Source organism: Glycine soja, chromosome 5 (assembly GCF_004193775.1).
Source record: "Glycine soja cultivar W05 chromosome 5, ASM419377v2, whole genome shotgun sequence".
NCBI classification, from domain to species: Eukaryota; Viridiplantae; Streptophyta; class Magnoliopsida; order Fabales; family Fabaceae; genus Glycine; species Glycine soja.
The window spans coordinates 25,251,820-25,266,834 of record NC_041006.1 but is presented as its reverse complement, the minus strand read 5'-3'; the positions used below and the strand labels follow the sequence as shown (position 1 = coordinate 25,266,834).

The 15,015-nt window shown below is 31.9% G+C and overlaps 1 long non-coding RNA gene across 1 annotated transcript; it reads left to right on the top strand.

The window, feature by feature from the left end:
• Positions 1–348: 348 nt before the first annotated feature.
• Positions 349–832, top strand: LOC114411488. The gene is made up of 3 exons (XR_003666466.1): positions 349–393; positions 496–591; positions 672–832. It is a non-coding gene; the product is annotated as an uncharacterized LOC114411488 (long non-coding RNA).
• The last annotated feature ends 14,183 nt before the right edge of the window (positions 833–15,015 follow it).

Sequence of the window (15,015 nt, the reverse complement as noted above, 5' to 3'; positions counted from 1 at the left end):
AAGTTACATCAAGAGTTGGATACAGAGTTCAAAACGAGATGTTTACCTTGGAGCCTATCTGAATGGGTAAGTCAAACACAATAATTGAATTTAAATAATCTATACTACTACAATAACCCATATTCGTCTCTACTGCAGCGGACACTGGCAAATGGTCGTCATTCTGCCTAAGGAAAACCTAGTTGTCTGGTTTTGTTCTTTACATAACAGGCCAGACAACTACCTTAAGGGAATAATTAACAGGTCAGTATGGTTTTCAATACATTTTCATTGGCACAACTCAACAACATCAATATTTTAATGTTCCTCATATTCAACACTAGTGCTTTGAAAGGACTTGATGATACTCCACAACTGAAATCCAAGGTTGCTGCTAGGTGGATTGTTGTTAAGGTACGTGATTTAAATAAAAGTTCTACTTATATATATTTTATGTGTGTGTACACTAATTGTAGTTAACGTTTAATTAATATCCAAATTTCATTATGTATTTAGTGTAATAGACAAAAAGGAATCACTGAATGTGGCTACTACGTGATGCACTGGATGTCCACGATAATCTTAGGATCTTTCAGGAATAGTTGGGAGACGGTAATTGTTTATTACAAACAAATTTGGTTTTTTATAATTGTTATTACATTATTAATATATTTTTTTATTTGATCATGCAGTATTTTAATGAAGTTAGACCATTGGAAGCAGAGAGATTCAAGGCACTTCGCATACAGTGGGCACAGTATTATCTAAAAGTTAGAAATCAAACATAGGATGTTAGGCAACTATGTAACTTTAGGTTAATTAATTAGTTTACGTACTTTGCATTACATTTTTTACAATTGTTGTTTCATCTTAACATTGAACAACCTTTGTTAATAGCTAGTTTTTTGCTAAAATCTATTTGAAAACTGAATGCAAATGATATATGTTGTGTGCTGTGTGGTCTGATTTTAAATTTACAGGTTAAATTTTGGTTTTTTTGTAAAAACAGAGACATTATTTAAAAAAAATTCCTGAAAACAACATCGGTTTTTTTAACTATCAATAGCAACACATTCATTAACATCGGTTTTCTGTAAAAAAACCGATGTTAAATTTAGTTAACATCGAGTTTTTAAAAAAACCGATGTTAAAATTCAATAGTAACACATTCGTTAACATCAGTTTTTTAAAAAAACCGATGTTAACTGTCAATAGTAACACATTCGTTAACATCGGTTTTTTATAAAAACCGATGTTAACTATCAATAATAACACATCCGTTAACATCAGTTTTTTGAAAAACCGATGTTAACTTGGTTAACATCGGTTTTTCATAACAACCGATGTTAACTGTCAATAGTAACACATTCGTTAACATCGATTTTTTATAAAAACCGATGTTAACTGTCAATAATAACACATTCGTTAACATCGGGTTTTTTATAAAAACCGATGTTAACCCACGTTAACATCGGTTATTTTAAAAAACCGATGTTAACTGTCAATAGTAACACATTCGTTAACATCGATTTTTTTACAGAAAGCCGATGTTAACTGTCAACAGTAACACATTCGTTAACATCGGTTTTTTGTAAAAATTGATGTTAACTTTCAACATTAATATACATTTTCTGGGTGTAATTCATATTAGCAACATCGGTTATTTATATAACCTATGTTGGTAATTTTACGTTAACATCGGTTTTTCAAAAACCGATGTTAACGATAATACTATCAACGTCGGTACTTTCAACATCGATTCAAAAACCGATGTTGAAAGTCATAAATAACCGATGTAGAAAGCATATTTTCTAATAGTGATAGATTGGCAGGTGATCAAGCCAATAATATCAAATTGCAACTGATAGCTACTCGGGGAAAATATGGTTGTGTATATAATATGCCTAATGTTCCGGAAATTGTTGCACTTATTGTTGGCGATTTTCATCCAGGCTCAAAAAGAGATATTATTGTTGAAATTCAAAATGGAGAATTACAAAGAATCCATGAACTTCACCCTATCTATCTACCACTATAGTACCCTCTACTTTTTCCTTATGGAGAAGACGGATATAGAGCTGACATACTTCACTGTTCTACTTCATCCAGCAAAAAAAGAAAGCGAAACCGTCTGACAATGAGAGAGTGGTTTGCTTATAGACTTCAGTCCAGGTCAAATGAAGCACAAACTTTATTGCATTCTCGAAAATTATTTCAACAATTCATTGTTGAAGGTTATACCATGGTCGAATCTGAAAGACTTAGCTATATCAGAAACAACCAAAAGAAGCTTAGAGTTGATAAGTATTCTAGCTTACAAAGTTCATCGGATACTGGAACAACTAAAGGCTTAACCAAGGGAAAAAGAGTCATCTTACCTTCAACGTTTGTTGGGAGCCCACGTTATATGGATCAACTTTACTTTGATGGTATGGCAATATGCAGTCATGTTGGTTTTCCAAATCTTTTTATTACTCTAACCTGTAATCCAAATTGGCCTGAAATTCGTAGATTACTTTCACCTTTGAATCTCAAACCAACAGACAGGCCAGACATTGTATCACGAATTTTCAGATTAAGATATGAACACATGTTGTCATACTTAACAAATGGTCAATTACTGGGAAAAGTGGTTGCATGTAAGTTGACTATCATTTTTATACTTAAATACAAATATAAGTTGGTCATTTGCCCATTTTTCTTTGTTCTATAATGCAGATATTAATGGCTAAAATATTACAATTTAATCAACACTTTTACAGATATGAAATACAGAATTAGACTTACCATCATAACATTATCTTTTATCTATCACAGATATGCATACTATAGAGTTTCAAAAGCGAGGACTCCCTCACGTGCATTTATTTCTATTTCTACATCTAGATAATAAATATCCATCTTCAACTGACATTGACGAGATAATATCAGTAGAAATACCTTCCCATGAAGATGACCCAGAACTCTACAGATTGGTGGAAAATCATATGATACATGGCCCATGCGGAATTTTACAACCCAACTCTCCATGTATGAAAGAAGGCAAATGCAGTCATTTTTATCCTAAACAATTTCAGCCTCAGACTCTTTTGGATTCAAACGGTTATCCAGACTATCATAGAAGAAACAATGGTCATTCAATTTCAAAGAATGGTGTTATCATTGATAACAGATATGTAGTACCTTACAATCCAAAATTACTAAAAAAAATATCAGGCACATATAAATATTGAATGGTGTAATCAAAGTACTTCAATCAAATATTTATTTAAATAAATAAACAAAGGCTATGACAGAGTGACTGCTGTAATGGTTTCTGATAGCAATGACACAACTCAAAATGTTAACATTCAAAATGATGAACTTAAAGAATATCTAGATTGCAGGTAATTTCATCTTAACCTGCATAATTTATTTTCTCACTATTATTTTTACTAACCAACCTATATCACAGATACATTTCTCCCTGTGAAGCTGCTTGGAGAATATTTGCTTTTCCAATCCACGGCAGAAAGCCTGGTGTTGAGAGATTGTATTTTCATCTTCCAGATCAACACAATATTCTTTATGAAGATCATGATGATATAGATGATGTACTATCGAAACCAACTATTTCAGATTCAAAATTCCTAGCTTGGATGAACACTAATAAAGGTTTTGCTAAGGCCAGGAATCTTACATATTCACAATTTGTGTCAAAGTTTGTATATAATAAAAGAAACAGATCATGGCAACCCAGAAAAAAAGGATATACCATTGGAAGGCTCATATGGGTACCACTAACCACAGGAGAATTGTTTTATTTAAGAATGATGCTTGGTAGCTGCAAAGGACCTACTTCATTTGAGGATATCAGGACTATTGCAAATATCCAATATCCAACATATAGAGAAACATGTTTTGCAATGGGCTTTCTACAAGATGATAGAGAATATGTTGAGGCAATCAAAGAGGCTAAGGACTGGGGCACAACTAATTATCTAAGGAAATTGTTTATATTAATTCTATTAACAGGTGCCATGACCAAACCTGAAGAAGTTTGGAACCAATGTTGGCATTGGCTAGCTGATGACATTGCATATCAATATAGCAAATCAACAATGAACTCAGGTAGGCCGTGACTGTTTTTATGTTCCACAGTAATGGTCAGAATCATTCACTAACAACTTGATTTTTATTTCTTATTCACTAACAACTTGCTTTTTATTTCTTAGAAGTACAAATCAATGATGATACTCTTAGAAATTTGACATTGATTGAAATTGAACAACCATGGCACATAAACCAAAGATCACTAAAAGACTATCCTACAATGCCATATCCTCAGGATATCAATCTCACATCCTACCTACAAAACAACTTGGTATTATCAGAACTTGACTACAACCATGATGCAATGAGATCAGAATTTGAGCATCTTTTTGCATCCATGACAGGAAATCTACCTATTCATATATTATAAATTCTATTCATAACAGTTAACATCTTACAAAGAAATGCTCATTGTGAATTATAAATTGTATTGATGTTGTTAATATTATATTAATAACAGGCAATCTACCCTCATTTAATTCTTTCCATCAACAACAAAATTAATCTTCATTTCAATATAACAATACCTTACCTATCAATATAGATGAACAAAAAACAATTTATGACAGAATTATCCAAGCTGTCAACAACAATCAAGGTGGAATGTTTTTCCTATACGGATTTGGAGGCACAAGAAAAACATTCATATGGAGAACATTAGCAAGTTCATTGAGAACAGAGAATCAAATTGTTATTATTGTTGCTTCTAGCGGAATAGCCTCTCTATTATTACCAGGAGGTAGAACTGCACATTCCAGATTTAAAATTCCTGTACCAATTTTTGAAGACTCAACATGCAATATCCATCAAGGGACCCAATTAGCAAAATTACTGAACCAGACAAGTCTAATAATTTGGGATGAAGCACCAATGGCCCACAAATTTTGTTTTGAAGCACTTGATCAAAGTTTAAGAGACATTTTCACAAATAAATCAAACTCAAATCAAATATTTGGAGGCAAAGTTATAGTATTCGGTGGAGATTTTCGCCAAATACTACCAGTCATCCCAAGAGGGACCCGCTCAGACATTGTAAATGCAATAATCAATTCATCCTATCTATGGGATTCGTGTGAAATATTGACCTTGACAAAAAACATGCGCTTACACAGCAATCTAGAATCAGTTGATGAACAAGAAACTGCCACATTTGCTAAATGGATTCTAGACATTGGAGATGGAATTATAGGTGATGAAAACGATGGTTATGCTACAATTCAAGTTCCTGCTCATCTACTCATTACTCAATATGATGATCCAATCAGTGCTATAGTCAAATCAACATTCCCAAACTTAGATCAACACCACAATAATCATGAATTCTTTAAATCCAAGGCAATACTAGCTTCAATAAATGAAACAGTAGAACAAATCAATCATTACATACTATCCTTCATTCCAGGTAATTATCTCATTACTTATTTAATTGACATTTCCTCAGTCAAAAATATAATCACTAAAACCGCAATTTTGCAAATCATAGGTGACCACATGGAATATCTAAGCTCTGATTCTATTGATAAATCAGAAACCAGTGAAGATTCATATTTCCAATCAATTACTACTGAATTCCTTAATTCATTGAACACATCCAGTTTGCCAACTCATTCTATCAAACTTAAAATTGGAAGTCCTATAATGCTCTTCAGGAACCTCGACCAAAATCAAGGTCTATGTAATGGTACTAGATTAGTGGTAACAAAGATGGCAAAACATGTAATTGCAGCTGAAATTATCTCAAGCAAAAACATTGGCCTCGTTGTTTATATTCCAAGAATGTCAATGTCCCCTTCACAATCACCCTGGCCATTTAAACTATTGAGAAGACAATTTCTGATTATGCTATCTTATGCAATGACAATTAACAAGTCACAGGGACAATCGTTATCCATGGTTGGACTTTATTTGCCAAAACCTGTATTCACTCATGGCCAATTATATGTTGCATTGTCAAGGGTCAACTCAGCAAAAGGATTAAAAATCCTGATTCACAATGATGAGCAGAAAAGTATGAATTCCACTACCAATGTAGTATTCAAAGAAGTGTTCAGAAACATTAAAAGATAAATTTTAGTTGTTTAATATTAGGTTCAATTCTATTGTCATGCTTTCTGAAACAGTCTTATTCTTTAACAATCAATTCTTCAATATTACATTATGACTGCATTATACAATTGAACTTATTACAATCTTCAATACAATTGAATTGATTTTAAATACTGAGAATTGACTATCAGCTTCAATTCATTTGTCATCGTTTCTGAAACAGTGCTACTCTTTTGTAATCACTTCTTTCACATAATTCCATTGATTTTAAATATTGACAATCCACCAACAATAACAACAAGCAATCTTTAATTTTTAAAAAACTGCCTTTTTAATCAAACATGACCGCTTGGACACAGACACACAGTCAGATAGATACATACATATATACACATGGTTTTACTAATAACAAAATAATAACCATCGAGAAATTTAATTACCATCACAGGAACATGTAAAATACTTTAGTGATTCGGTGAACTTTACATTATTAATCTGTTAATTAATCCATTAAGCCGAATACCTTATAGAAAAAATTAACCCATTCAAGGCCCAACTATTACATGCACACCACAAACAACACTAAAGTCCAATCAGTTCTGAAACCATTCACAAAAACACCGTTTGGTTACTTCCACAACTATTCACGTTCAGACTCTTCACATCACCACTAGCTTTCCCATTCAAGAAGCAACAATTGAGTTGCACCGTTTCCAACAAAAACCTACCGCCACTTATGGCATTGGGAAGTTAAATCAATTAATCAAATCCACTCAACTATTAAGCCATATTACACGTTCCTCTGCAAACTTCATCTCAACATCCTATCACCATACTTTCACTTCAGAAAAACCCAAAATGAGTATCACATCCTCCACCGCTTCAACCAGAGTAAGGAGTGTCTTTTTAAAATTTTATACCTTCCAATGCATCATTTGTTCACTTTTAATTTTCTATGTTACTAAATCGTGTCTTCATGCAGACCAGATATCCAATTGTAAGACCACCTGCAATCATCCAATTCAGAGCAGCTTTGCACAATGACCAGGTTATAGTTTAAAATACAAAAAGCTTTTTTTCGTTCCCTTGCATCTGTTTTTTATTCCTTACATTCCATTTGCATGGTTTTTGATTTATCATATTATTTCTTTAGACTTACAATTCTTTCGTTCTGTTTTTTCCCTGTTTGCTGCCTTACCTATTCTGTTTTTGTCTCTTTTCGCTGGCTTCCATGCTTGCATTGCATTTGCATGCTTTTCGATTTACCACATTATTATTTTAAATATATAGCATCTTGACTTTGCTTTTCTGGTGTATATTCATCATACTTCAGTTCTGCTCTATTTTGCATTTCATTCTTAACATTTCATATATTACTGATTTTCATATACTTTAGTTATCCTTTGACTGTAGTTTTCGAGTGGTACTTTATATCATTTTCGTTTAGTTCCTTTAATTTTTTTTATTTCTCTTTTGACATATTATTTCTTTTCATACAATTTCTTCGTTTTTATATCCAGACATTCATAGAAATACCCCCATTCTACCATGAACAATGGGCACCAAATTACCCACAAGAGGTCCGGTTCAAATACAATGGAGCAACCTATCCAATACGAGTCCAACAACACCGAGGCAGATGTTTTTTTGCAGATGGACTCACAGACTTCAGAGTAGATTTAAAAATCTACGAGTCTATCATCATCAACTTCTTTGCCTGCGATGATAACACCATTTTTTATCTACACTTTACACCTCCCCTGAATCAACAGACATGTGGCAGACCAATACTTCATTCCCGTCAACATATCTGGACAACAGAAATAACCCAATGTATACTGGGTGCTCCCTAACCGCTGGTAACTTGCAATTACATCAACTTGCATTTTTATGACAATTTCAATCACATTATTAATCTGTATAAATAATATGCAGGAAATCCCATCACATGCAAGCAAATATCTGAAAGAATGTGTGTTGGATCGAGTGGCCTCAGAATAATTAAGAAGGGGGTTGAATTAATTATTCCTAAACCTTTACCAATTAAAAAATTACTCTTTTAAGGCTTTTACTAAATTATTTAAGAGAATGAGGAGTAGAAGAGAAACTTAACAAAAAGTAAAAGCGGAAATTAAATGCACAGCGGAAAGTAAAAGAGTAGGGAAGAAGGAAACAAACACACAAGAGTTTTTATACTGGTTCGGAAACAACCCGTGCCTACATCCAGTCCCCAAGCGACCTGCGGTCCTTGAGATTTCTTTCAACCTTGTAAAAATCCTTTTACAAGCAAAGATCCACAAGGGATGTACCCTCCCTTGTTCTCTTTGAAACCCTAGTGGATGTACACTCCACTAGAACTGATCCACAAGAGATGTACCCTCTCTTGTTCTCAGTCAAACCCAAGTAGATGTACCCTCTACTTGTACCACAAAGGATGTACCCTCCAATGTGTAAGACAAAGATCTCAGGCTGTTAAACCTTTGATACTTTGTGAATGGGGATACAAAAGAATTCTCAGGCGGTTAAACCTTTGAACGCTTTTGTATTAGGGAATGGGAAGAATCAAAAGAATTCTCAGACTGTGTCGTTTTGAATTCTTTGACAAGGGAGAAGGGAGACACAAAAGAATTCAGGCGGTTAGTCCCTTGTTCTTTTGGAAAAGAGAGAAGAGAGACACAAAAAGAATTCAGGCGGTTAGTCCTTGGCGAATTCTTTTTGGCAAAGGGAGAAGAGAATGAAAAGATGAATAGCACAAGTTTTCAAGGTTTGGAAAACCAGAAAACTTCAGAAAGCTTTTGGTACAAAGAAGAAGAAGAAGTTCAAAGAGATTCAAGGCTTGTAAAGGATTGTAATGAAATGATTGGAAAAGTATTCAAGACTGTTGTTAGAAAGATTGATTGAAAATGCAAAACAAAGCCTTGCTTTTATAGACTCTTCATGTTTGGTCAAGAAGGCCATTCAGAAGAGTTATAACTTTTTAGAAAAACTTAAAACCCATTTGAAAAAGTCAAAACCTTTTTGAAGAGTTACATCTTTTGATTTTTCAGAAACAGTCACTGGTAATCGATTACCAAATAAGTGTAATTGATTGCACAAAGCTTTTGAGTGAAACAATGTGACTCTTCATTTTTAAATTTGAATTTCAACGTTCAAGGACACTGGTAATCGATTACCAAAACATTGTAATCGATTATAGCCTTTTGAAAATATTTGGAACGTTGTAAATTCAGTTTGAAAACTTTTTCAAACTCATTTTTCTACTGGTAATCGATTACAACAATATGGTAATCGATTACTAGAGAGTAAAAACTCTTTGGTAAAGGTTTTGTCAAAAACTCATGTGCTATTCAAAGTTTTGGAAAAACTTTTTAATACTTATCTTGATTGAGTCTTTTCTTCATTCTTGAATCTTGAGTCTTGAATCTTGATCTTGATTCTTGAGATCTTGAATCTTGAATCTTGATTCTTGATTGTAGACTTTCTTCTTGATTCTTGAACTCTTGACTTGTTCTTGATTCACTTGAGTTGTTCTTTGATCTTTTGAGCTTTTTGTTCATCACCTTTGTCATCATCTTTTGTTGTCATCATTGTTATCATCAAAACACCTTTGAATCATTGTTGATTCATCATGAAGTTTTGCTTCCACAATGTGACAATCACTTGACAATTTTAAGGAAGAATGCACCTCCTGTGCAATGGGACGTCGTTACGCTTGACCGCGGCATTAAAGATAAAAGTATCGTCCGACCATGGTATAAGTTTCTCAACGAAAATGACTTCCATCGTGGAGACGAAGTATCATTCTACTACCGGCCACATGAAAGAATTTGGGAAATAGTCATTAGAAAAGAAAGGAAGTGGCAATAATTTTCATTTTATATGTAATTATATTTTGTTTATTTTCTCTGAACAATTTTTCTTTTACCAACATTATAAATATATATTTATCTAATCTTCAATTATACTACTCTGATTGCAATTTTACTAACCAAGTGACTCGTACGTACGCACGGGTTACAGACTAGTTTAAATATAAAAACAATACACCATTTTTAATTTGAAAAGTCTTATAACATGTTATAATTCTCATCAATTTAAAAACAAAATTAAACAAGTCACTAACATTTGGGATTACATCTCACACCCCTCCCTAGGATCAAAAGGGTCATTCATCTAGTTGCCTCACTGTGTTAGTCTTGTTCTTTTATATTCATGTGTTCTTGTATATAAACAATTATATGTTCATAAAAAAATCCTGGATTAGCCACGGAAAATAGCGATTGAAATATTTTGGTCACAAACTGCAACCAATTTAGCCGCTGATAACAAAAACATCATTTACAAATAACAACGACAACTTTTGTGACTAAAAGTTTCAATAGTAAAATTGTAGTTGTTATTTCAGAAGCAAAGTAGTTTAATCTTTTTAAAAAAAAGACTTGGAATTTCTAGCGATCAAGTTGGTGACTGAATATGTTTTTACTCAAACATATTCAACTCGTAAATCACATTCTTTTTTAAAATTTTAATGAAAAGGATATACATAAATATCTTTCTATATATTAGTTGTATTTCGAGGATCAATATACAATTTTTTTTAATTAACAATTTTTTTAAAATAAATCCATTTACGAACATGAAATAAATGCAAAAAGAATTTATAAAACAAATCAAAGTATAATTCGCTTTATTTCAATTTTACATAAATATTTTCATATTTGATCACTGATAGAGTTAATAATGAAGGAAACAACGATCGGTTTAATTTTGGCCGCTAAATAACAATTGTTTATTATTTTATAGCGACCGAAAACACTTTAGAGTCTAATTTGAAATTTTGCTAATATTTGATTATTAATATTAATAATATTGTAAATATTTTAAATATTTAATATAATTTAAAATAAAAATAATTATATAATAATTTAGGATGCAATTTTTTAATATATTTTTTAAAAAACCTAACATATTAATGTGTTACAAGATTTTCTATGAAAATAAAGGCACTTTACGTGTTGGCACATTAATAATCATTAAAATTGCTATTTAAACCACTTTAAGGACCAAAAGGCGATACATTTCCAAATTAGAGACTAAAAATATAGGATAAAATATTTTTGAGGGACTAAAGTCAAAGAACCTTAAAATAATTATATGGGGTAAAGTTAATCAAATTTTTTCTATAATATAAAAATTAAGATATCAATATTAATATCATAATAAATATTCTATATAATTAATATTATAAATATAATATATCTTTGAGTTGTGAATATACAGTTTTTATTGTTATTGAAGTTGAACTTTATTATACATTTTAATGGAGATATTATAAATCTTTTTAGATTTGACTATGATAAAAACATAATTGTTTAGTGTTTACAATTATTAAGCAGGTTAGAATTTAGTAATTACCAATGTAGTGCAAAATAGGTGAAAAAATGTAATTTATTTAGTGGCTGGATATTTTTGTCACTAATATGTATATACAAAGATATTACAATTTGCTACTGAAATGGAGACCACCTTATTGATTCAGTAATGATGAATTATTTATTTCTTCAAGCAATTGAAATACTGAGGTTGTTATATTGCCATCGACACATTGACCAATTTTCTTTTAATTGTTTATTTTTTTCAGCGATCGAAATTGTTTGGTGCCTATATCACCACCAACATAGGGATCGAAAGCATAATCTAAAACTATAAATTAAAATAATTTAACATAACTTAGTGACCAAAATAGAAACGGAAGTTTCAGTCATTGAGTCAATCCAAAGTAATAAAAAAAAACAACTAGATTATAAGCAACAAACTAATAAATAATAGCGATTAATTATATCAGTCGTAGAACAACAACCAAAGAATAATTCAGTCGCTAATGGTTTGGCGACTTGTGTTTTACCAATCGATTTGGTCCGATCACTGAACTCAACAACGACTGATTTTCTCATTTAGCGATTGATTTTCTTGGTGGCTAATTTGTGATTTTCAGGTAGAGATAATAATCAACATTCTATCATTCTTATAAATATGCCCATTGCTAGATTTATATTCAAGGGCTTGCCCAAGAATATTGGAGACCAAGAATTCTTATCGAGATTGCTAGAGTAATGGGTACCCTGATAGCTTTGGATGAGTTCACTAGGTCAAGTAGCTTTGGTCATTTTGCTAGAGTGTTGGTTGACATCGACCTTTTAGGTAATATGCCAAATGAAATATCAGTTGAAAGAGATTCTTATGCCTTTTTCTCTAGCATAAACTATGAGAAATTACCTTTGTTTTGTAATTTTTGCAACAATATTGGTCATGTTGTGACCAACTATAACAAGAAAGCAAGTTGATTAGATGATAAGATGAAGAAAGATAAAATCAGTAAGCAAGAGGATCTTCAAATCCTTGCAAACTTTTGGGGACAAGTGGAGAATAATGAAAGAGATGTGGCAACAAACATGAACAACTCTGCAACCACAACAAACAACTTTAAAGTGGTTCTTCTAATTACTCAACGAAACAGGACCTCCAAGAAAAAAGTAATCGCATTTATGTTCTGTCCTTGAATGCTCTTTTGTAGGTTGGTCTGGCTTACTTTGTTTGGTGAAGGCATTCCCCAGATAATTATAGGGATGTTTTGAGTCCTCTTTTTATCTAGTAGGTAGTGCATTTTTTTGTTTCTGTTTTGTAGATTTTTTTCCTAGTTTAAGGTGTTAAGTCAGTCCAATATGTCATAACTGGACGATCGATTCATATACCCAATGTTTTGACTGTAACAATGATATAAATTATTGATGAACTAATGATTTATTCATAAGTGAAACAAAACTTACTATATATGTCTCCACATGGTAACAATATTCAACATTATTGCTCGTATGAGTAATCATCCAATGGTCACATGACCTTGTTTTCATTAAGTTATATCTTGCGTCCAATGCGTTGTTATAAACAAGTGTCCAATCATTTGTGAAAACCAGTGTGTACACACTATGTTCTTCTATAACGTCCAAAGGACTTATTCACTTGCACATCTTTTTATATTATGCATAAGTGATGTCTAATCTTGTACTGGATTCATGTTAGCTAAAAAGAGAAGTGCACGTACCCATATTCTTGTATATTCATTTTGCCTCTCTTATTTGAATTGTTAACATTTGAAGCCACTACATGTATTAAGTGTGGGGAGGGGTATCATTGCTCCTACTACTTTGAGCTCTCAGTTTATATATGTGACCTCTTACATAGTTCTAGTTCTAGTATTATGAAAATCTCTTGGGTTTAGAACTTTGTGTTTTTATTTAGTCCCTTGATAAAGAAAAGATTAGTGTGTGTGTGTGTGTATTTGGGTGATTGGGGTTTTCTTTAGGAGGGAACACTAGCATGCATGATTGTGAACTGCTCTTAGAGTTACCCTCAAATATATGAGTTTTGAGCCTTGATTCTCTTAGTGTGTGCGAATTAATCCTTTAAGTAGCATTGTTCTATTCTTTGTTTTGACATGCATATCCTTGAATGAATTGTGAATTTTCTGAAAAGATGAGACACTGATAGGCTTTCTTGAGACATGTGAACTTTTTGATAAGTTTTCCCCTAGCTGACCACTTTGAGCCTGAATGATTATTTTTTTTCCTTGAACTATATTGATTGCGCTACTACAAAAACAAGCTTTAACGATGCTCATTGAACGACGGTTCTACCAAAATCATCATCCTTGCTGCCTTTAATTTTGCTTCTCTTTGTCGGGAACTCGTCTCTCCTCATTCCATGAAACTCTCTTTGAGAAATGTTTTCTCTTTTAGACACTTTATCAAGCATTTCAAAGATGTTGATGAACAATACTACTATATATGAGTATGGTTAAGTAAGGTACATAAATTATTTGAAACCTTATCACTGTTTTTATTTCCACAGATAAAAAAAAGATAAATGTGGTTGAATTTTCTTGCTTCAAAGTTCAAACTTGTGTTTTTATACAAAATAGTTAATGAAATGGTATAAACAAAGTGATGAATTGATTAAGATTGCTGATTAAGGTTATAGAATTCTACTTGTATACTTTCAGTGGTAGCATGTGTTAACTGACTTTGTGTAATTAATTATAATAAATAGATTATACTATTGAGAACTGCACTTTTTGAAGTTATTTAAAGCTATATTGCATAGGCAATATACATATGTTTGTCATACCTTATGATAATATTCTATTTTATTTTTTTAAAAAAGAAAATGAGAAATATTAAATTCTCTATTACTTTATCATAATTTTATAAGTACTTCATTATTGTGTTAAGAGTGTATTGTGCATTACTACACTATATGCAGTTGAAGACTACCACACTATGCAATGAAACTGTTTCATCGTAAATTTTATTCCTTTTGTCCCTTTTTTTGTGGTTATCAAAATGGATAAGAAACACACACACTAAAACTCCTAAATTAGAGGGTCCTATAAAATTCTAAACCATAGGAAAAGTATCCTTAAAAAGAAAAAAAAAAGAAAAATTGCTATACTTTCAACGGCTAACCATTTGTTAGGGAGAATATCAAATAACTTTTCACTGTTGACCATGAGCCACTTTACCTATTTTATTTTTGTCATCTTTCTTTAGTTTTTCAATTGTCTGGATGATTTCAATAGGATGAAAGTGAAAAAATGACATCAATATTTCTATTCCCTATCATTGATCTTTAACCTTGTTCAGCTAGAACACCAGAGTTACATTTACATTTTGTTTAATTTTTTCTTCAAGGGGGGGTTTGTAAGATATACAAGTCAACCCTCATTTGATTTTGATTATTACTATGATGATTATAAAAAACAATGACTTTTTTTTATGTGGTAATGGCTAAAATGTCCCCTATGTGAGTTTTCTGTTGTGGGGTTGTGACAAGTGCATGCAT